The sequence below is a fragment of the Eptatretus burgeri genome, chromosome 12 (genome assembly GCF_056783735.1).
Source record: "Eptatretus burgeri isolate ZD-2024b chromosome 12, Ebu_testis_v1, whole genome shotgun sequence".
Classification (NCBI taxonomy): Eukaryota; Metazoa; Chordata; class Myxini; order Myxiniformes; family Myxinidae; genus Eptatretus; species Eptatretus burgeri.
In genome coordinates, this window is record NC_140972.1 from 44,087,428 (window position 1) to 44,108,749 (window position 21,322).

At 44.3% G+C, this 21,322-nt stretch overlaps 2 protein-coding genes across 13 annotated transcripts in view; one reads left to right on the top strand and one right to left on the bottom strand.

The window, feature by feature from the left end:
* HERC1 (HECT and RLD domain containing E3 ubiquitin protein ligase family member 1) overlaps positions 1-21,322 on the top strand; it is a 964,782-nt gene that overhangs the window by 659,253 nt on the left and 284,207 nt on the right. The window lies entirely within an intron of this gene.
* Positions 1-21,322, bottom strand: part of LOC147015511 (uncharacterized) — a 284,377-nt gene that overhangs the window by 158,564 nt on the left and 104,491 nt on the right. For 8 of the 12 annotated variants that reach the window (XM_085850332.1, XM_085850320.1, XM_085850327.1 and 5 more), the window contains one exon: positions 19,898-20,025. The gene's annotated coding sequence lies outside the window, so the exon portion shown is untranslated. Of the gene's footprint in view, positions 1-19,897; positions 20,026-20,109; positions 20,130-21,322 lie in introns of those variants that run through there. The other 4 variants (XM_085850328.1, XM_085850329.1, XM_085850330.1 and 1 more) reach the window with 2 other exon arrangements.

Consider the following 21,322-nt stretch of genomic DNA (forward strand, 5'->3'; position numbering starts at 1 on the left):
TCAAAAATAAACGTTACCAGTTTTCTGATGCGAAGTGTGGTGTCTGTATGTTTGTCTGTCTCCCGTTTCCGGCTGCCGCTTCCCGTGCTGCTTTTTAAAAGCTCCGCACACAGGGAAAGCTCAACACTAACTAAAAGAAATGCATGATGCTAAATGAGATACATTTTAAACATACAAGTACAACATGGAATCGCAGTTTGTTTTACGGTGCAGAGATGACCGGGGCTGACAGGATGTCCTCGAGGTATGCACACTTGCCTCAGCTGTCGATCCTGGGTTTGAAGCCCGACGCAGCATCTCGTCTACCGACATGAGTTGGTGAACCTTAAAGATCGCCACTGTGATGTGGAACTGAGTACATACCCACCGATCGTTAGAGCATGGGTCGAGCTAGCTTTCTTCTTTTTTTGGCCTGCTTCTGCATGTATACCATGCTTTGTGAGTGGAAATAAATGACTTGCGGTATATTTGTGTCTCGCCACGATTTACGAGCATTTATATTGACAGTAGTTGGTGGACATTAAAGATCCCCACAGTGTCCTTCACGAAGAGTAGGCGAATGATTAGCGGCACCGTGACCAAATTATTGTCAGAACTACAGTTGGAAAGGAAAAGTCAAACCACCCAGGATAACCCTTGCTCAGGAAGTGACTTCAGTAGCACTGACACTCTATGACAGAGTATGAGGATTATCACAAAGTTTAACAAATCATGTTGGAGCCTATACTGAAAGTCTTTGAACAAAGGTTGCAGTGCAAGGCAGTCATTTGATGAAAGAAAAACCTCCTTTTAGCATTACAACCTAAAAATACCGTTTCACAATGAACTTCAAAGAGCTCCAAAATCAGCAGAAATGTAATTATTGGTGGACCCGATGATGTAATTTGGTAAGAGTCAAGGAGTTTGGTATTTCAATCCCCGACCAAGTCAGTAAGAGTTATATGAAAGACTTTAAATACGGTGCGTGTTGCTTCCTTGCTTGACTCTCAACATTTAGAAAAAGGAAAGAGCACCGACATATAGAGAAAGGGGGGGGAGAGAGAGAGGGGAATGATGGGAAAGAGAGACGGGGGAGGAAGAATGAGGGGGAGAGGAGAGAGGGGGGAGGGAAGAGAGAGGGGAGAGGGGGAAGAAGGTAGGGAAATAGAGGAGGGGTAGGGAAAAGTGAGGAGGGAAACATCTCGTCTCTGTCTCTGTCTCTGTCTCTGTCTCTCGCCTGTTCCTTTTTCTGTTGCATCCTGATCTGTTCAGTATTATAGCTCTACCATGAGCCTAGACTGTCTATAAAAAAACTAGGTTGGTAACCATTGTGCAGGCATGATGGGCTGAATGGTCTCTCTCTGTGGTGAAGTTCCTTGGAAGGAAAGTCATCCAAAATATATTGTGAACCGTGGTATCTCTCCGTGCATTCTTCTGTCTCCCATTTACAGTGGCTGCTTCCTGCGCTGCATTTGAAAATCTCAAAATTCACTTTTGAAATGGGAGAACAAGCATGAGTAATGTTGATGTGAATTTTTATTTCACATGCAGAATAGTCAGCCATCTTTTTAGACAAATTGAACTCCACAGCTCTGCCATCAGATGTTGCACCAGCATTTTGTGGTGGACAATGTAATAGCTCAAAGCTTTGGCTCTGAGTGAAACCAAGAGCGCAACACAATCATTCCATTCCATTCTATTGGAACCATACTCTGTACAGAGCGGCGGTGCTGCAATGCAGTTTCCTTGACTATTAGGCACAATCCTGGATGGGTCGCCACTCCGACGCAGGATACTCGAATGACTCGATCATCCCCAGCAAGCTGGTACTCATTTTGCCGACCTCGGAAGGATGGCAGGCTGAGTCAGCCACCTAGTGAAGTAATTCAGCGGGCAACGAGGCTTGAACTCAGGACCCTTGGATCCCAAGCCACCACCAGAACCACTGAGCCAACACCAGGCTTGCAACATAATCAACCTTTCATTAAATAATTTAAATTGATAAATTAACTTGAAATGTTCCCATCACCGGAGATGGGTACTTTTGCTTGCTTCTCCCGTCACTGATATCTATGTAATACAAGTGCTGGCAGGATAGCCTACGTCCACGGCATGGCCAAAAGTATGTGGACACCTGCTCGTCCAACATCTCATTCCAAAATCATGGCCATTAATATGGAGTTGCTTCCCAATATGCTGTGCTATAACAGCCTCCGCTCTTCTGGGAAGGCTTTCCACTAGATGTTGGAACATTGCTGCGGGGATTTGCTTCCATTCAACCACAAGAGCATTAGTGAGGTCGGGCATTGATGTTGGGCGATTCGGTCTGGCTTGCAGTCGGCGTTCCAATTCATCCCAATGGTGTTTGATGGGGTTGAGGTCAGGGCTCTGTGCAGGCCAGTCAAGTTTTTCCACACCGATCTCGAAAAACCATTTCTCTATGGACCTCGCTTTGTGCACGGGGGCATTGTCATGCTGAAACAGGAAAGGGTCTTCCCCAAACCGTTGCCACAAAGTTGGAAGCACAGAATCGTCTGGAATGTCATTGCATGGTGTAGCATTAAGATTTCCCTGCACTGGAACTAAGGGGCCTAGCCCGAACCATGAAAAACAGCTCCAGAAACATTATTCCTCCTCCACCAAACATTAGAGTTTGCACGATGCATTCGGGTGGGTAGCATTCTCCTGGCACCCGCCAAACCCATATTCGTCCGTCGGACTTCCAGATGGTGAAGCGTTATTTATTCCTCCAGGGAATGAGTTTCCACTGGTCGAGTCGAATGGTGGTGAGCTTTACACCACTCCAGCCGACGCTTGGCATTGTGCATGGTGATCTTAGGCTTGTGTGCGGCTGCTCAGCGATGGAAACCCATTTCATGAATCTCTTGATGAACAGTGTTTGTGCTGGCATTGTTTCCAGAGTCAGTTTGGAACTCGGTCGTGAGTGTTGTAACCGACTACAGACGATTTTTCTGTGTTACACGCTTCAGCAGTCGGCGGTCCCGTTCTGTGAGCTTGTGTGCCCTACCACTTTGTGGCTGAGCTGTTGTTGCACCTAGACGTTTCCACTTCACAATAGACGTTTCCACTTCACTTGCAGTTGACCGTGGCAGCTATATCAGGGCACAAATTTGATGAACTGACTTGTTTGGAAAGGTGGCATCCTTTGACGGTGCCACGTTGAAAGTCACTGAGCTCTTCAGTACGTCCCATTCGACTGAAAATGTTTGTTTCTGGAGATTGTACGGCTGTGTGCTTGATTTTGTCCACCTGTCAGCAATGGGTGTGGCTGAAATAGCCGAAAACCACCAGAAGTGGTGTCCGCATACTTTTGGCCATGTTATGAATGTACACACTTGCCTCTGAGCTATCTCACCTTGGTTCATATCTCTGCCCAGCTACAAATTGTCATCCTGGTGTCGTGCAGGCAAGGTGATGCATCAATGTGTGTCATCCCTTGGATAGACATTAAACTGTGTGCCCATCTGCTAGCATTAGTTGGTGGACCTTGAAGGGATCACTGTGTCCTTCATGGAAAGTCGGCAAACTATTGCAGGCATGCTGAATAGATTCCAAAATATCACCTACAGTCAAAGTCAAGCGTGGCCAACTTGTTCATGAAAGACTTTTGCCAATGTTTCCCAGGTGACCCCACAAGGATACGAAAACAATTGATGCCATTAAAATAAGTATTCATAGTAAGAGTATATTTTTAGGTTTTTGTCAGTGAAAAAGCATAATTGCATGTTGACACAACTTCATAGTTCGTAAGCAGTCCTTGAGTGATGTTATTTATGTGATTATTGCAATATTTTTAAAAAGGACTTATCACTGATATTCCATCAAAATGGATAACGATTCAACGGGAAAGCAGATAACACAATAATGTCATGGATTAGACCGAATAGTATTGCAGACCAAAAATGGTACAAATAATTTGAACAAAAATGTGTATGTATGCTTTAATGTGACGAGCTTACATAAAAATTACCCAAACGATACAATTGCTGTCGTTAATTTTCTATCTGCTCAAAAACACATGACAAGAAAGGTGAAGAAGTCGTTCATGGTGTTTGTCTCGCTATCCACCTCCTCGTGTGATGCTGTTGTTGTTTCAAGAGAGGCTCGGCGAGAGCTGTTATCGTACATTCACGAGCATGTCAAGCCATGCACATCAGATAAACAGGGCAGACCAGTAGAACACAAGGGAAAGCTTCACCTGTCAAGACAAATTTTGCTTTACATCAGGAGTCAAAAATTTGATTTTATATATATATATATATATATATATATATATATATATATATATATATATATATATATATATATATATATATACATATATACATATATACATTGCGTCAGGAAGGGCATCCGGCGTAAAAACCCATGCCAAATCATTATGCGGACAACAAAACGAATTTCCATACCGGATCGGTCGAGGCCCGGGTTACCAACGACCGCCACCGGTACCGGTGGTCAGCAGGGTACCAGTGGAAATTGTGCTACTGCTGGGCGAAGGAGAAGGAGACGGGGAAGGTGAGTCCGGAGGCAGTGGGAGAGGGGGGAGAGTAGAAGTGTGGAGGTGAGAGTTGGAACTGAATGTTAGGACGATGACTGGCAAAGGGCGAGAGTTGGCTGATATGATGGAGAGAAGAAAGGTGGACATACTGTGTGTACAAGAGACCAAGTGGATGGGGAGTAAGGCTAGGAGCATTGGAGGTGGTTTCAAACTGTTCTACCATGGTGTGGATGGGAGGAGAAATGGTGTCGGGATAATCCTGAAGGAAGATCATGTCAAGAGGGTATTGGAGGTGAGGAGAGTGTCTGACCGAGTGATGAGTGTGAAGTTGGAAATTGAAGGGGTGATGATGAATGTCATCAGTGCATATGCCCCACATATGGGGTGTGAGATGGAGTATAAAGAAGATTTCTGGAGTGAGTTAGATGAAGTGGTGGAGAGTGTATCCAAGGATGAAAGAGTGGTGATTGGAGCAGATTTCAATGGGAAAGTTGGGGAAGGGAATAAAGAGGATGAGGAGGTGATGGGTAGGTATGGTCTCAACAAGAGAAACGTGGAAGGGCAAATGGTGGTAGAGTTTGCAAAAAGAATGGAAATGGCAGTGGTAAACACGTATTTCAAGAAGAAGGAGGAACACAGGGTGACATACAAGAGTGGAGGAAAGTGCACACAGGTGGATTACATCTTAAGCAGGAGATGCAACCTGAAAGAGATTAGAGACTGTAAGGTGGTGGCAGGGGAGAGTGTAGCTCGACAGCATCGATTGGTGGTCTGTAGGATGATTTTGGAGGTGAGGTTCAGGAAGAGACTGAGGGCTGAACCAAGGACCAGATGGTGGAAGCTGAAGGAGGAAGACTGTTGCGTGAAATTTAGGGAGGAGGTGAGACAGGCGTTGGATGGTGGTAAAGATGGGTGGGATGATTGGGCAACTACAGCAGAAGTGGTGAGGGAGATAGCTAGGAAGGTAGTTGGTGTGACATCTGGACAGAGGAAGGAAGATAAGGAGACTTGGTGGTGGAACGAGGAAGTACAGGAAAGGATAAGGAATAAGGGGTTGGCGAAAAAGAAGTGTGATAGTCAGAGAGATGAAGAAAGTAGGCAGGAGTACAAGGAGTGGCAGCGAAAGGCAAAGAGAGAGGTGGCAAAGGCTCAGAAAAAGGCATATGACGAGCTGTATGAGAAGTTGGATACAAAGGAAGGGGAAAAGGATTTATACCGATTGGCAAGACAGAGGGACCGAGCTGGGAAGGATGTGCTGCAGGTTAGGGTGATAAAGGACACAAATGGGAATGTGCTGACGAGCGAGGAGAGTGTGTTGAGAAGGTGGATGGAGTACTTTGAGGAGCTGAAGAATGAAGAAAATGAGAGAGAGAGAAGGTTGGAAGAGGTGGAGATTGTGAATCAGGAAGTGGGGTGGATCAGTAAGGATGAAGTGAGGACTGCAATGAAGAGGATGAAAAGTGGAAAGGTGGTTGGCCCAGATGGTATACCAGTGGAGGCATGGAAGTGTTTCGGAGAGATGGCAGTGGGGTTGTTAACCAGATTGTTTAATAAAATCTTAGAAAGTGAGAGGATGCTGGAGGAGTGGAGATCAAGTGTACTGGTCCCAATTTTCAAGAACAAGGGTGATGTGCAGAGCTGTGGAAATTACAGAGGGATAAAGTTGTTACGCCACACCATGAAGTTGTGGAAAAGAGTAGTGGAAGCTCGGCTGAGAGGAGAGGTGACGATTTGTGAGCAGCAATATGGGTTTATGCCAGGAAAGAGCACCAGTGATGCGATGTTTGCTTTGAGAATGTTGATGGAGAAGTACAGGGAAGGCCAGAAGGAGTTACATTTTGTGTTTGTGAATTTAGAGAAAGCTTATGATAGGGTGCCAAGAGAGGAGTTGTGGCATTGTATGAGGAAGTCGGGAGTGGTGGAGAAGTATGTGAGGATCGTACAGGATATGCATGAGGACAGTGTGACAGCGGTGAGGTGTGCGGTAGGAATGACGGACCGGTCTAAGGTTAAAGTGGGATTGCACCAAGGATCGACTCTGAGCCCTTTCCTGTTTGCAATGGTGATGGACAGGTTGACGGACGAGATCAGACTGGAGTCTCCATGGACTATGATGTTCGCGGATGACATCATGATCTGTAGAGAGAGTAGGGAGCAGGCTGAGGTGAGCCTCGAGAGGTGGAGGTACGCACTGAAGAGAAGGGGAATGATAGTCAGTCGGAGTAAGACGGAGTACATGTGCGAAAATGAGATGGAGGGTGGTGGTATGGTGCGGTTGTAAGGAGTTGAGGTGGGGAAGGTGGATGGGTTTAAATACTTGGGATCAGCTGTCCAAAGTAACGGAGAGTGTGGTAGAGAAGTGAAAAATAGAGTGCAGGCAGGATGGAGTGGGTGGAGAAGAGTTGCAGGAGTGATTTGTGACAGAAGGGTAGCTGCAAGAGTGAAGGGGAAATATATAAGACAGTAGTGAGACCAGCTATGTTGTATGGTTTGGAGGCGGTGGCGCTAACAAAAAGACAGGGAGCGGAGCTGGAGGTGGCAGAGTTAAAGATGCTGCGATTCTCGTTGGGAGTGACGAGGATGGACAGGATAAGGAATGAGTATATTAGAGGGACAGCACAGGTAGGACGGTTTGGAGACAAAGCGAGAGAGGTGAGATTGAGATGGCTTGGACATGTGCACAGGAGGGAAACGGAGTATATCGGGAGAAGGATGTTGAAGATGGAGCCGCCAGGCAGGAGGAGAAGAGGAAGGCCAAAGAAGAGGTTCATGGATGCGGTGAGGGCGGGCATGCGGGTGGTTGGAGTGTAAATGGAAGATGTGGAGGATAGAGCGAAATGGAGACGGATGATCCGCTGTGGCGACCCCTAATGGGAGCAGTCGAAAGAGGAAGATATATATATATATATATATATATATATATATATATATATATATATATATATATATATATATATATATATATATATATATATATATATATATATATATATATATCTTCTTCTTCTTCCTCTTTCGGCTTGCTCCCGTTCGGGGGTTAGGGGTCTTTCGGCTTGCTCCCGTTAATATATATAGTTTGAAACTATATATATTATATACGTATATTATATATATATTGTTGTGGGCCGGGAGTCGGTGGCGAGAACGACCATGAGGTGGAGGAGGTTACGCCGTCTCCCACCAGGCTCCCCGGAATTGTAGGCCATCGCTCCGGATAATTCCGTGAGCTGGCGGGTCGCTGAACCGACCGTGGACGCCAATATCTCAATCGAGTAGCGTAGGGTCTGTTTGTCTGAAACCAATTTACCTAATTAACTACGCGATTTCGACTACCGGGGAAACCACGCCATCGGCACATCTTGCTCGAACCGGATCACTTGACCGACTGCGGTAGGGTTCCAACTCCCGACTACCAACTCCGGTTTGGGTGCAGCCGAGCGGAAACTGCCAAAGCTGTGCCGGCTGTGATGAACGGATTATCGGGGATGAAACCCCGCTTATACTCAGACCCAGACCATGCTAGACCAATGTAAGAAGGGACAGAAACAGACTGGGAACATTTCTAAAAAATTTATTAACAGTAAAATAAAGACAAAGGCAAGACTTGGCATGAATATGCAAGCAGGGAAATATTTACAACAAGCAAAAACACTTACTCAGTTCTACTTAAAGACAGGCCCACACGCAGACACACACACACAAAAAGAAAAGAAACCCCAGAGTCTTTATTTGACTCTTGCAGCTGTGAAGAGAGACAAGCTGGGGGTCAAAGGGTACCTGGTGGGTACCTCGTTGGTTTGGTCCCAGTCGCACGTGGGGACTCGTGGCTCGTGGCAGAGCTCGTGTGGCGAATAGTCGGGGTCCACAGAACTCTCCCCGAAACAGCCACCGTGAAGAACGAACCAGACTGCTCACAGCCACCGTGAACCAAAAACTGCCTGACCCAACCACCGTGAAAACTCCGACTGCTCGTAACCACACATGAACTCTCGTCCACAGAACTCCTTTCACTCTGAGAGTCTCAGAGATATATCTCCTCCCACCATGGGAAGGGGGTATTGGCGAAAAACGCCTCGCTGTACGCCCCTCATTGGACAGGGTCCTATGGCCCACCTTTCCGGGGCGGGGCCTTGGCCCCTGCCGGGAAATCCCAACCGCTCTTTCCAAATGGGGTCAAACGTGATGAGTTACAGTATAACGCTGAAACGGCATGTTGGTGGTGGATCGTGACGGGCCGATGGGTTATGCAGATTGCTTATTGGTTGTTAGATGTAAAGATTTAACAACTTAGCTAAAAGAAGTCGCAACGCACGTTTTTGATTCTACCACTAGACAAAAGGAAAGGGATCTGACTACACATGTAGTTAACGGGATAACTGACTTTTGGGACCTGAATGTTGAATGGAAATGGTTTCCAGATCCGTAACAGTGTATATAAAAAAATTATTTATATATACATACAGTATAGAAATATATATATATATATATATATATATACATAATGTACTATATATCAACTATAAATGGATGGTGTGTGTGTGTGTGTGTGTGTGTGTGTGTGTGTGTGTGTGTGTGTGTGTGTGTGTGTGTGTGTGTGTGTGTGTGTCAGTGTGTCAGTGTGTGTGTGTCAGTGTGTGTGTGTCAGTGTGTCTCCTCCATAACTCTGAAACCATGAAACAGCATCTTGAAACTTTGCATGCAAACCAGGGGAACTCCAAGGAAGTGCATGACGGAAAATTAGGTGTTTGGGATAATTAAAACACCCCTTATGAAGATAATTAATTGCCATATTTAATTATATCCTTTATAAGGCGATCCTCAGCCACCTCACTCTCTGTCGTCTTAATCTTCGGTTACCTAACTGGGAACTGAAAGTTCTCCTCTCCCCTCCATCCGTTATCTCCTCTCCCCTCCCTCCATCCTCTCCTCTCCCCTCCCTCCGTCCCCTCCTCTCCCTTCCTTCCTTCCATCCTCTCCTCTCCCCTCCCCTCCCTATGTCCTGTCCTCTCCCCTCCCTCTGTTCTCTCCTCTCCCCTCCCTCTGTTCTCTCCTCTCCCCTCCCTCTGTTCTCTCCTCTCCCCTAACTCCATTCTCTCCCCTCCCCTCGCTCCGTTCTCTCCTCTCCCCTAACTCCATTCCCTCCTCTCCCCTACCTCCATTCTCTCCTCTCCCCTCCCTCCATTCTCTCCCCTCCCTCTGTTCTCTCCTCTCCCCTCCCTCTGTCCTCCCTCCTCTCCCCTCCTCTCCCTCCTCTGCCCTCCCTCTCTCCCCTCCCTCTGTTCTCTCCTCTCCCCTCCCTCTGTCCTCCCCTCCTCTCCCCTCCTCTGCCCTCCCTCTCTCTCTCCATCCCCTCCCGACCCCGCTCTACCTCCCTCCCTCTCTCGACCTCCCCTCCCTCTCTCCCCCTACCTTTTTCCCTCCCCTCACTCTCTCACTCCCTCCCCCCTCTCTCTCCTCCCTCCTCTTTCTTCTTTCTTCCCTCCCTCCTGTCATCCCCTTCTCTCTCTCCCATCCTCTCTCTCCTCTCCCCCTCCCCCACTTAGTATCCCCATCAGTGAAGCAACAGGTTGTATTTGCTCATATAAAATAAAAACAAAGGCCCACTCATGTCTCTCACCTGTGGATGGAGAGATTAACGAATTAGCTCTCACCTAATCAACTAAACCCAAGTGGCTAGGATTGTATCAATAAATCTACTCCTCCCATGCTCTTCTCGGTGAAGAAAGCTACATAAAGCAACCAAGAAAGGCGACACAAGGTAAGCCTTTTGCTGTTTCAAAGCCTTCCCAAAGTTCCTCCAAAGCTCTTTACAGCTCCTCTGTACTATTTGCGAATGTCTTTACACCAATCTACTAGTGGTGGAGTAGACAATTATCATAAACCGTGTGTCTCAGATCATCGGAGTCTTTATAGATTATACACATGAAGAAACCCAAAGCTAAACTCTCAGTGCCAGAGCTGAAGGCTATGATAAGTCTGAGAAACAGGAACAATTTGATCTTTGCACAAGCAGAAAATGAAAGGGCAGTCATACCATGGTAAAATCATATCACTCGTGGAGGATGGTAAAACGTATCAAAAATTGCTTCATGACCCAACTCCAAAGCAACAACAATCCTTGAACACAAGATCAAATTGTCCATGTTAAAACAAGTAAAGCAAACAAGCTGGGCAACCAGGACTACAATTGGCTTTACTGCAGCAACGGTTCAGCACCCAGACTCAATGGTCTTCCCAAGATCCACAAAGAGAATGTCCCTCTGATACCCATTATGTCCTTTGTTAATGCTCCATCTTACCCATTGTTGGGCTTCATAGCACACATCATTGGCAGACTTGTCGGAAAGACTGATAAAACGGTGAAGAATAGTGGTGAATTTGTCGAAAGGATAAGAGAGGTTAGAATACAAGAAGATGAGATGATGGTATATTTCAATGTGGTTTCACTTTTCACCAACATGCCAGTCCATCTCGCGGTGAGCGTCACACTTAACCAGTTGAAACATTCAAACAATTGGAAAATGGCTTGTCAGAATGACTAACACCTAAGGATGTTACTAGCCTGCTGAAAATGTGTCTGAATAGCATGACCTTCATCTATGACGGTACACACTACTGACAAATATTTGGCACAGCTATGGGTTCACCTGACTATGCCGTTGTGGCAAAGTTGATGATGGAGGAATTCAAACAAAAGATATTTGAGTCTAATGAGAATGGGCTCCCATGGGACTGGAACAGATATGTAGATGACACCTTCGTCATTGTGCACACAAACATGGTAGACCACCTACTGGGACAACTTGGCCGGGTATTCCCCAGCATTAACTTCTCAATCGAAATTGAAAAATAAAGCGAACTGGCCTTTTTGGATGCGGAGGTTCACTGTAAACCTGATGGCTCCCTAAAGACTTTGGTTTTAAGGAAACCAACCCACACCAGCAGTTTACTGGATTTCAACTCCTGCAACCCAATCTCCCACAAACTTAGTGTACCACAGACCTTGGCAGCTTTGGCATGGTCGCTGTCATCTTACAAAGCTGATACAATTAAGTAAATCAGATTAGTTAGAGGAGTACTAAGCCTGGTGTTGGCACAGTGGTGAGGGCAGCGGCTTGGGATCCAAAAGGTCCTGAGTTCAAGCCCCGTTGGGCTACTGAATTAATACACCAGGGGGTTGCCTCAGCCTGTCATCCTTCCGAGGTCGGCAAAATGAGTACCAGTATACTGGGCCGGTGTATACCCCGGTTAAAATAGGTGTACCCTATCCCTGTGTCGTAAGAGGAGACCAGGGTTGCGTCAGGAAGGGCATCCGGCGTAAAACATGTGCCAAATCACTATGCGGATCATACGGATGATCTGCTGTGGCGACCCCTAACAGGAGCAGCCGAAAGAAGAAGAAGAAGAAGAAGAAGAAGAAGAAGAAGAAGAAGAAGAAGAAGAAGATTAGTTAGAGGAGTCCTGCTCAAAATTGGGTACAGCAAGGGGATACTCCCTACTGTGGAAGAACCAAAACAGACAGAATGAAAGGAGCCAGACATGCTTGGGAAATGTGTACTGCCGTTTTACCTGGACCTTCCCTAAAGGATTGACAGGATAGTACGCAGCGCACGGATTGGTGTAGCCTACAAGCCTCGACACACCATCCATAATGCCATTTCAAAACTAAAGGACCCAATACCAACTCGTGATAAATCTGGAGTAGTTTACCATTCATCATGCAAAGACTGTGACCATTTCTACATTGGTGAAACTGGAAGAAATTGAAAACAAAGGCTAGATGAACATGATCGAGCAATCAGGCTTGGAAAGGTGACCCAGTCAGCCATAGCACATCATTGCCTGCAATCGGGTCACAAATTTGACTTTGATGGGAACCATGTCCTCGACACGATGTCCAACAAACGACGCAGGTTGATTTTGGAAAATGGCACGTAAAGAGCCGGGAGGGTGGTCTAACTGGGAGATGGTGGACATACCCACACAATACACATATCTTATGCAAATGGCGAAAATTGTATGGTGCAAACAGCTTGATGAGATTAGCAACAAACAACCCTCAATCCCAAACACCACATCCACATGTGTACCACACCCAACGGGACCCACACCTCATTGCCTCCAACCCAGACACAAAACCAGCCACGTTTGTGCCCCGGAAACACAAAAATGACAAGAAAAAGAGCAATCAGAGATTGCAGACCCTTGCCAGGACCTCTATTGTGTGGTGTATTTTGTGTGGTGTTTGTTTACTGGTGTGTTACATGATTAATAAGACATAATTAGAACTGCCACTTTATAACTTCTGGCAATGATGACCGGGTACCAAGACATCCTGCTTTGATTGGACACCTGACCCTGACCCATGACGATTTTGTTTTTTTTTATTCAATATTCCATTGAATTCAGAATGGGATTAATATAAATTGAATTCAAAATCAAATGGAAGACCAAATAGGTACAGTCCTGCATTGGAGTAATCAGAAGGAACCCGAACAAGCAAAGAGCAAAGATGAAATCATCACGAGGAACCTGGATAGGATTCACATTTCAGCTGCTGCTCCTCTACCCTCAAACCAATCCAGGCACAGCCAAGTGAGCCTTATTCAAAAAATTAAAATTAAAAAAATACAAAAGAGCCCATATCAAAAAACTTAAATAATTCTGGCTGCCAGACCATGTGTCCGATCAAGGTGAAATTTTAAATATTTATTCCCCATCACGACTCGATCATAAATTTGAAGTTCCACTTTGATTCATTAAGCGGTTCCAGAGAAAACATTAGTTAATATTTTTCTTCAATCCAATATGGCTGCCAAATCATGTGACATCAATAATTCCTGAACAAACTTGTACATCCATGGCTTGGGGAATATTTTTGTGAAGTTTCCCCTCGATCTGTCCAGCTATTCTGGAGAAGATATTTATAGGTTTTAGGATAAATCCAATATGGCTGCAAAACCATGTGACCTATGATGCCATATGTGTGAACATTTTGTTCCTCATGGATAGGCGGTCATATGTGCAAAGTTTCACCTCGATCTGTTCAGCCACTTCAGAGAAAAAGATTTTGAAGTATATATATATATATATATATATATATATATATATATATATATATATATATATATATATATATATATATACATATATACACACACACAATATGGCTGACGAATCACGTGACCAATGAAATCATCAATTTTTTTTTCTGTGGACCATTTTATCCCGAGTGGCCAGAAATGAGTGGTCATGTCAGAAATAAAAAAAACCGGACATGTGCCGAGGCTCAGGGTCTATTTGCCTGAGAAAGCCTGCTGTGAAGCGGGTGAAACGTTTCCTGAGACCAGGTCTCAAACACCATCCTTTCCCTCATTCTCAAACTCCATGCTTACAATCACAATCACACCATCGTTGTCATACCATAATATTCTCAAAACACTTGCCTAACGTAACTCCATTTCACCAGCGCTTCGATTGGCTAAGCGGCAATTTCAGTGCTTTGATCATCGAAACGGCAGTTCCAGCATTTAGTTTGCTTAAATGAGGTTCCAATCAAGTAGGTGGGCATTCGCGCAGGCATTATACGCACTTTACGACCATTCCGCTCATCCGACACTGAACCAGCAGCCCTGCTCATCATGCTTCGAGGACGAATCAAGATAGCTGAATTGCAGCGCGCCAGTCAATGGGCATGGCAGAATGCCGAAAGCAGACATGATTTGTGACAGAGGTGAAGTGGACAGCATCTCTGGCAGCGCAGTTCATAACAAGTTATTTCTTCGTGAAAGAAGAGAATGAGTTAGCTTGGAGAAATCACAAGAAGAACTAAGTTTTATCTCTGGGAGAGTCCATTTCCAATTCCAAAGAAGTCAGGAACAAATTGGTTCTGAGCAAGAGAGAAGAGAGAGCCCTGTTTGAGAGATTCGAGCCCAGAGAGAAGCAGTTCTGAGTGTCATTTCAGAGTGCCAGTCCAGGCCAGATGCCCAGAGAACGCGATATTGAGATGTACCAGGAAGAACGAGAACACAGCCGTGGGTTTCCAGATGTGGCGACACCCTCCTCTCTGACCAAATCTCCTCGGAACTGACTTCTCTCGTTGCACATCTTTTACACGCACACCTTATGTCCTTGCATCTTTAAGTGCACACACCGCCTTCACTTGCACTGTTGTGGAACATCAACTGAGTCCACAACAGTTCTTTTCAGACCTTGTTTACACGTTACTGCATTCACCGCCCCGACCACCTGCACTTCTTAATCACCCGCACCATATACCTTGTTTGTTGCATTTGAGCCAAGCAGCTCAGGTGTGTTTAAGCCCAAGGTCGACACCATACCCCACCAATTTCACTTTATCTGTCTATTACGCTTGCTTATTTCCTGGAATGATAGAGGTGCCTGTGTCTGTAGATTTGTAGTAAGATGAACACCTCAGGGACGCATGTGTTTAAGGGTAAGATTCTTTCTTTGTGAATGTGCTTTTGCTTTGTAAATGACTGTTTGCTTGAAAATACATGCCTTTTGTGAAACATGACCATTTCTTTCCAACCTGCCTGAATGTCTCTTTCTCTATTGGTTAGAAACTAGTGTGGAAAAGTAGATGGGAGTTTTTCCCACAGTTTCACTACGACCATAGATAAACTGACGTCACACTTACGGTTCAGTTCGGCCATTCATGATTTCTCGGAGTGGGATGTCGAGAGCACGGTTCCCTATCAGGGAGGACGAATTTGCCGGGATGGTAAGATGAGAATTTGACATGAGGACCCAACCTAAATTGATCGTCTCAGAAGACGTCTGTGGTTGTTTAGCAATGTGTTGTGCTATGGAGTTATCTGCTGCTTGTCGGCTTCAGGATGAATGGTCAGGAAGCGGGTCCAAAAAGCCATTGGACCAAGCCACCAAACCTATATATATATATATATATATATATATATATATATATATATATATATATATATATATATATATATATATATATATATATATATATATATATATATATATATATAAAATATATACACACACATGAGGTCCATCTAAAAAGTAACGGGACTGAGCCTGCTGTGTGCTCCACTTCCACACCTTCAATGAACAGGTTGCGTCACAGTCTTTCGCAACATTCCAGCAATATATATGATTGGTGATGGTTGACTGCGCTCATTTTGTGATTTTTTTACAGTTCGTGCTTTACACATTGTCTAGTCTGAGTCATCTCGTTCTGAGTCATGAGCAGAGAGCCAATCTGAAGTTTCTTGCTGAGCTAAACAAAACACCTTCCGAATCCTTTGCAATGCTGCAGCAAGTCTACGGAGAAGAAATGATTTCACGTACACGTGCATTTGAATGGCACAAGAGGTTCAAAGAGGGATGGGAGGAGGTTTAAGGTAATCCACGGTCTGGAAGACCTTCAACGAGAAGAATGGCGGACAACATCGAGCGTGTGAAGCAGATGGAGCGCGCAGATCGTCGACTCACGGTGCGGATGATTGCTGAGGAACTTTCTATCAACAAGGACGCTGTCTGGAGCATCATCACTGAAAATCTCGAAATGAGCAAGGTGTGCGCAAACATGGTCCCCAAGCTGTTGTCTGAGGACCAGAAACAGCAAAGAGTCACTGTCCGTCAAGACATTATCGAGTGCCTCGAGGACGATCCAGACCTGCTTGGGAGAGTCATTACTGGCGATGAATCATGGATATTCGAAGTGGAAAGTCGTCAGTGGAAAAGTCCGGCATCACCAAGACCAAAGAAAGCAAGGATGTCAAAGTCGAAGTTCAAGGTGATGCTCATCGCGTTTTTTGACATCAAGAGCATTGTCCACTTCGTGTTTCGACCACAGGGTCAAACAATGAATCAATACGTGTACAAGGAGACCCTCCAGCACCTCATGAGATCAGTCCGGGACAAGAGGAGGGATCTGAGGGAGAACAACGCCTGGGTGCTCCACCATGTCAATGCCCCTGACAGTTTCTGGCAGAGAGGAACGTGCCAACTCTGAAGAAACCCCCGTATTCACCAGACTTGGCCCCTTGTGATTTTTTTCTATTCCCCAAGCTCAAGGGGGTGATCAAGGGCACCCGATTTCCTGATGTGGAGGCCATCAAAAGGGCCGTGACGCCGGAGCTCCGGAGGATTCCAGAAGAAGCCTTCCATGGGTGCATCGAAGCATGGAAGAAGAGGATGGACAAGTGTGTGAGACTGGAGGGAAACTATTTTGAAGTGGACAAGCTGTGATTTCAATATATTTTCTGGAATAAAATTTCTTGAAGTCAGTCCCATTACTTTTTAGACGGACCTCGCACATATATATATATATATATATATATATATATATATATATATATATATATATATATATATATATATATATATATGTTCAAATCAGCAACACGTGACAAGTTATGTATACAGCACATGGTGGGTTAATTATTTTGTGCAAACAAGGTGAACAGAGTTGATTGGGCAAACATCACCACCGTTGCATCCATTCCATTGTACATCTAATAGTCGATCCTCGGCATCAATGATTCCATCATTGACATCAAAGACAAATGCACTCTACCCATTGAGGAGAGCCAAAAACATTACACGTGCCAAAATATATTTTTCCCCCTTCCGTCCCCCAACGTTGCTCCATATCCATTATGAGCAATTATGCACAGAATGGACATACACAGACACAGAGTAATAAGCCCCTTTGGTGCAGCAACAGAGCTCCGTTGCCATGTAATTAGGCAAGCGCATGCAGGTAGGAAATGCTCATTAATGAAATCGGCCCACGCAGCATACAGTGACCCCCAGAACCAGCATGAGCTTATTAACCACACTCCCTCTATCACCACCTCATTTCCTTCCTGACTTTGAGCAATAAGAAAATATGCACTTAATGGGTTTGTTTGGGGGTTTTTTTTTAGCCATTTGTTGGAGAAACGTTCAGTGTGCTACATAATGCTTCAAAAGCTTATGTGCAGCAAAATATCCCCAATGAATACAATGGCTTGCAAATCTGGGTGTCATCAAGCATGGTGTTCAGTCAATCTCACATTTATATGATTGATTCAATGAGATATTGATTTGCTTTTTAAAAACAAACAGAACAACGTTTTTTGAAATCAATTTAGGGCATGACTGATACACTTAGAGAAAATGTATGAATGAGTGCAATTACATTACAATGTTAATGTTGTTGTAAAACGTAAAGGTGCTTGCCTTTTATAAAATGGTGCCTCTACATATCGAAAGTAACACTGGACAACCCCAAAGGTTTGGACTATTTTGTCCTTAATTTTATTCTGGAAAATAATGAGGACGAAATAGGAGAATATTACACTGGAAAAGTCGACCTATGGATGAGCATCGGGTCTAAATCGGTGGACAAACAAGTATGATGAAATTTCTCAACTAAACGTTGAGAACGGTAAGCTAACCGCCGTGGAAAATAAGGTGCAATGACGTTTCGGGCACGAGTCCTTCCTCAAAGTTAGAGATGGTATGTGAACAAATTTGTGAGCATGCTTGCCTGAAATGTTGAAGGGCTTTCAAGACCAGCAGTTAGCATACCTCTCTCAACGATGAGTTGAGAAAATATGTTCCACTGACAGAAGAGCGCAATGCTGAACACGAAATACAAGTCCTCATCGAGGATACAGCTCCCGACCGCTCCTTAAAAATGGGCCGTGTGGATTGTGATTTAAATAAATAAATAAATCAATAGGTAGGTGGTGGAGATGATAAAGTGCATAGAAACTTATAAATACATGTTGTGTGAATTGCTTGTCGATAGAATAAATTGTATACAATTAAATAAATTAATTGGAGCGAAGTTGATGGTGCTCCATCACAAATCCCCATGCTTCAAATCCCCACGCTTCCCACCGAAAGCAAGCTTGAAAGATGGCAAAAAGTTCCACCAGGAATGACGCAATATCAAATTATGAGGTTAAAGTCTCCTGTTTTGACCCCTGTGACCCGAAGTCCCCATCCCATGTGGCATGAACCAGGAATCAAGTCCGAAAATCCGTTACATATTTCCCTCAATATTGATTGCATATGCAAAGTTTCATTTACAAACGTTAAAAAATGTGCCCGTAATTGCATTTTTGGTGTTTGACATTTTGACCCCTCACTGGGGGGAAGGGGGAGGGGGGGGGGGGTTGTGCCAAATATGATGCTGCTCTCCCACCTTCATGCCACGTGGTGATCATAACTACCAAGCTGGTTAATTTCTGCACAACCAGTTTGGAGGAGATCGTGTGACACACGAATGTACAGACAAAAGGGGCAAGGTGGAAGCATTCAAATAAAGAGAAGAGAACAGCAAATGCCTAGAATGAGAAAAAAAATTACAAAAAAAAGACATGAGATTCACCATCTCAACTTGTTTTCTGCATTACAGGCCATGTACTTAATACGTCAACAGTATATATATATATATATATATATATATATATATATATATATATATATATATATATATATATATATATATATATATATATATATATATATATATATATATATATACATATACTGGCAGGATAGCCCAAAGGTATAAGCACTCACTTCCAAGCTGTTGAGCATAGGTTTGAATCCTGGCCCAGCTATAAACTGCCATCCTGGTGTTTTGCAGGCAGGACGTTTCATCACAAGGTGTCTTCCACTGAATGGAGATTGAAACTGGGTGTCCCATCTAATGGTATTAGTTGGTCAGTGCTAAAGATCTCATGGTGTCCTTTGTGAAGAGTAGGCAAGCTCTCAGCAGTACCCAGAACAAATGACAAATTCCTGTCTACACTGGGTAGCAAGTGGTGTGGTCTTCTCAGATATTCCTTAACACCAGGTTATGGTGCTTGTTATCTTCGTGTGGTTATTGTCTGGGCGGAAGATTTTACACTACAAGCAAATTGACAGGGTGGTTCATATACGTTTCATGTGAACAGCTTTCTTTGGATGTGAAGGGCAACTAGCACAACACGTCCACAAGGTGTGGAGAAGGGGGACGTTTTGAGCCAGTGTGTGCATGAAACATAAAGTGGGAGAGGGGAGAGGGGTCAAAACTTGTCACTTCTGTGAATTTAACAAATATATGGCCTTGTGTGGCACTGGTGAGGACACAACCATAGTTATGGCTGCCCAGCTTCTTCAAGCACCTATTACCACACATGAGTAAATTCAAGAGAAATCCTTTGTGGAGGTTGCATGAGGAGCTGAATTAAAGGAAACGATTGTTCAATTTACCTGATGGTAAAGAAGTCAGCCGTGAGAGCGAATACCCGATGCCGACAACTTTATCTCTGCCCCAAGGTCAGTTTTAGATACAGAGAACATTTATCAGTGTTTGACGTTAACGAGCACAAGAACTGATCAAACACTGCCATACCGTTTGGTTACCTTGTGTCTTACTTGAAAAGTTGCCTTGTGATGGAGATTCACAAAATAATGGCAATTCTGGATGTCTCTTGCGCCGACTTCACTTCTTCACGGTGCTTCAATTCCTGCTTGTTGGTGTCCATTTGTTCCTACAAAACAAGGAAAACAATTGGTTTAAAATGTGAGGTCAAAGTTGGAAGTGGCCATTACAACTAGTTATGATGTCTACATACGGGAGGATGGATCTGGATGGTTTGTTCCAAAACAGAACCCTTGATGACAAACTACCAGAATGGCAGTTTATGCCAGGCGTGACTATGTAGGAAATCAAACTCAGAACAACACAGCCACAGCTAAAAGGAAAACACAATGGAATATTAGTCTGCATGAAGGCCAATGTCGGTCAGTGTCGGTGGACGTCATTTCCCATAGCAGTAAGTGTAGTCTTATCAACGTTTAGTTGATAGTATCCATTGTTTTCAAGGAAAGGACTCCGCCAGCGAGATATCCTGTTGCACTTTCACGCTACAAATCGAATTTGAGAGTTTGAATTAGATGCGCCAAATAAATGCATGTGAGGATGATTTGCTCACGAATTCCTTCACACAGCTCGATTAAATCATTCCGAGTTGTATCACAGCGCTACGCTGACTCCTGTATATCCGTGTCACCGTGGGGAGTTCCTGTGTAGCTAACGTGCCACATTTTGTGGTGACAACTGCATCCGTAGGGAGGGCCCAGTAGTGAAATCATCATTGCAGTTATAGCGACAAAATGAATCGTGGCACTTCGTGACTGCATGGTACAAAGAAAGCCTACGCACAAGGGACACTCGAGTGACAGGTACAAGCACAAACCATTGTGCGACATCCACACTGTAAACCACCTTTATTTCCTTTGTGCGCGATGTACAAGCGAGCTTGTCACATCCTATATTTGGAATAGGAATACTTATGGAGCTTGCTTTGCACATCCTCATTTGAAAACCCACATTCTGCTTGTAATCTAATTGCGTCCAACAAATGCCGAAGAGGGAGTGTCGTCATCCAGCAAAGACGCTGTTAAGAGGTTAAAAACAAACAAATAAATAAATAAATAAATAAATAAATAAATAAATGAACAATGCCCAAGCGAAGGAAATCTCAAAACATTCACCTCGACACATGTATTCGACAAAATAAAATAACTCAAGACTGTCAGTTGAATCCGAGATATGTGTTCTTAAATCTGAGTTTTGTTCCAGGAAAAACATTCCCCAAATTCAGGAGCAAGTGAAAGAAAATATATCTTACCGTGTTAACACAGTCGGAGCAGATGTCCGAGACTTTTGATTGTATGGACAAAGAATTGCTGCATTTTGGGTCAATCCTTACAAACATGCAAGAAACATAAATTCATTCCATCTTACTATTTATGCATAAGTTCCATCAATGAAGGAAGGAGTAA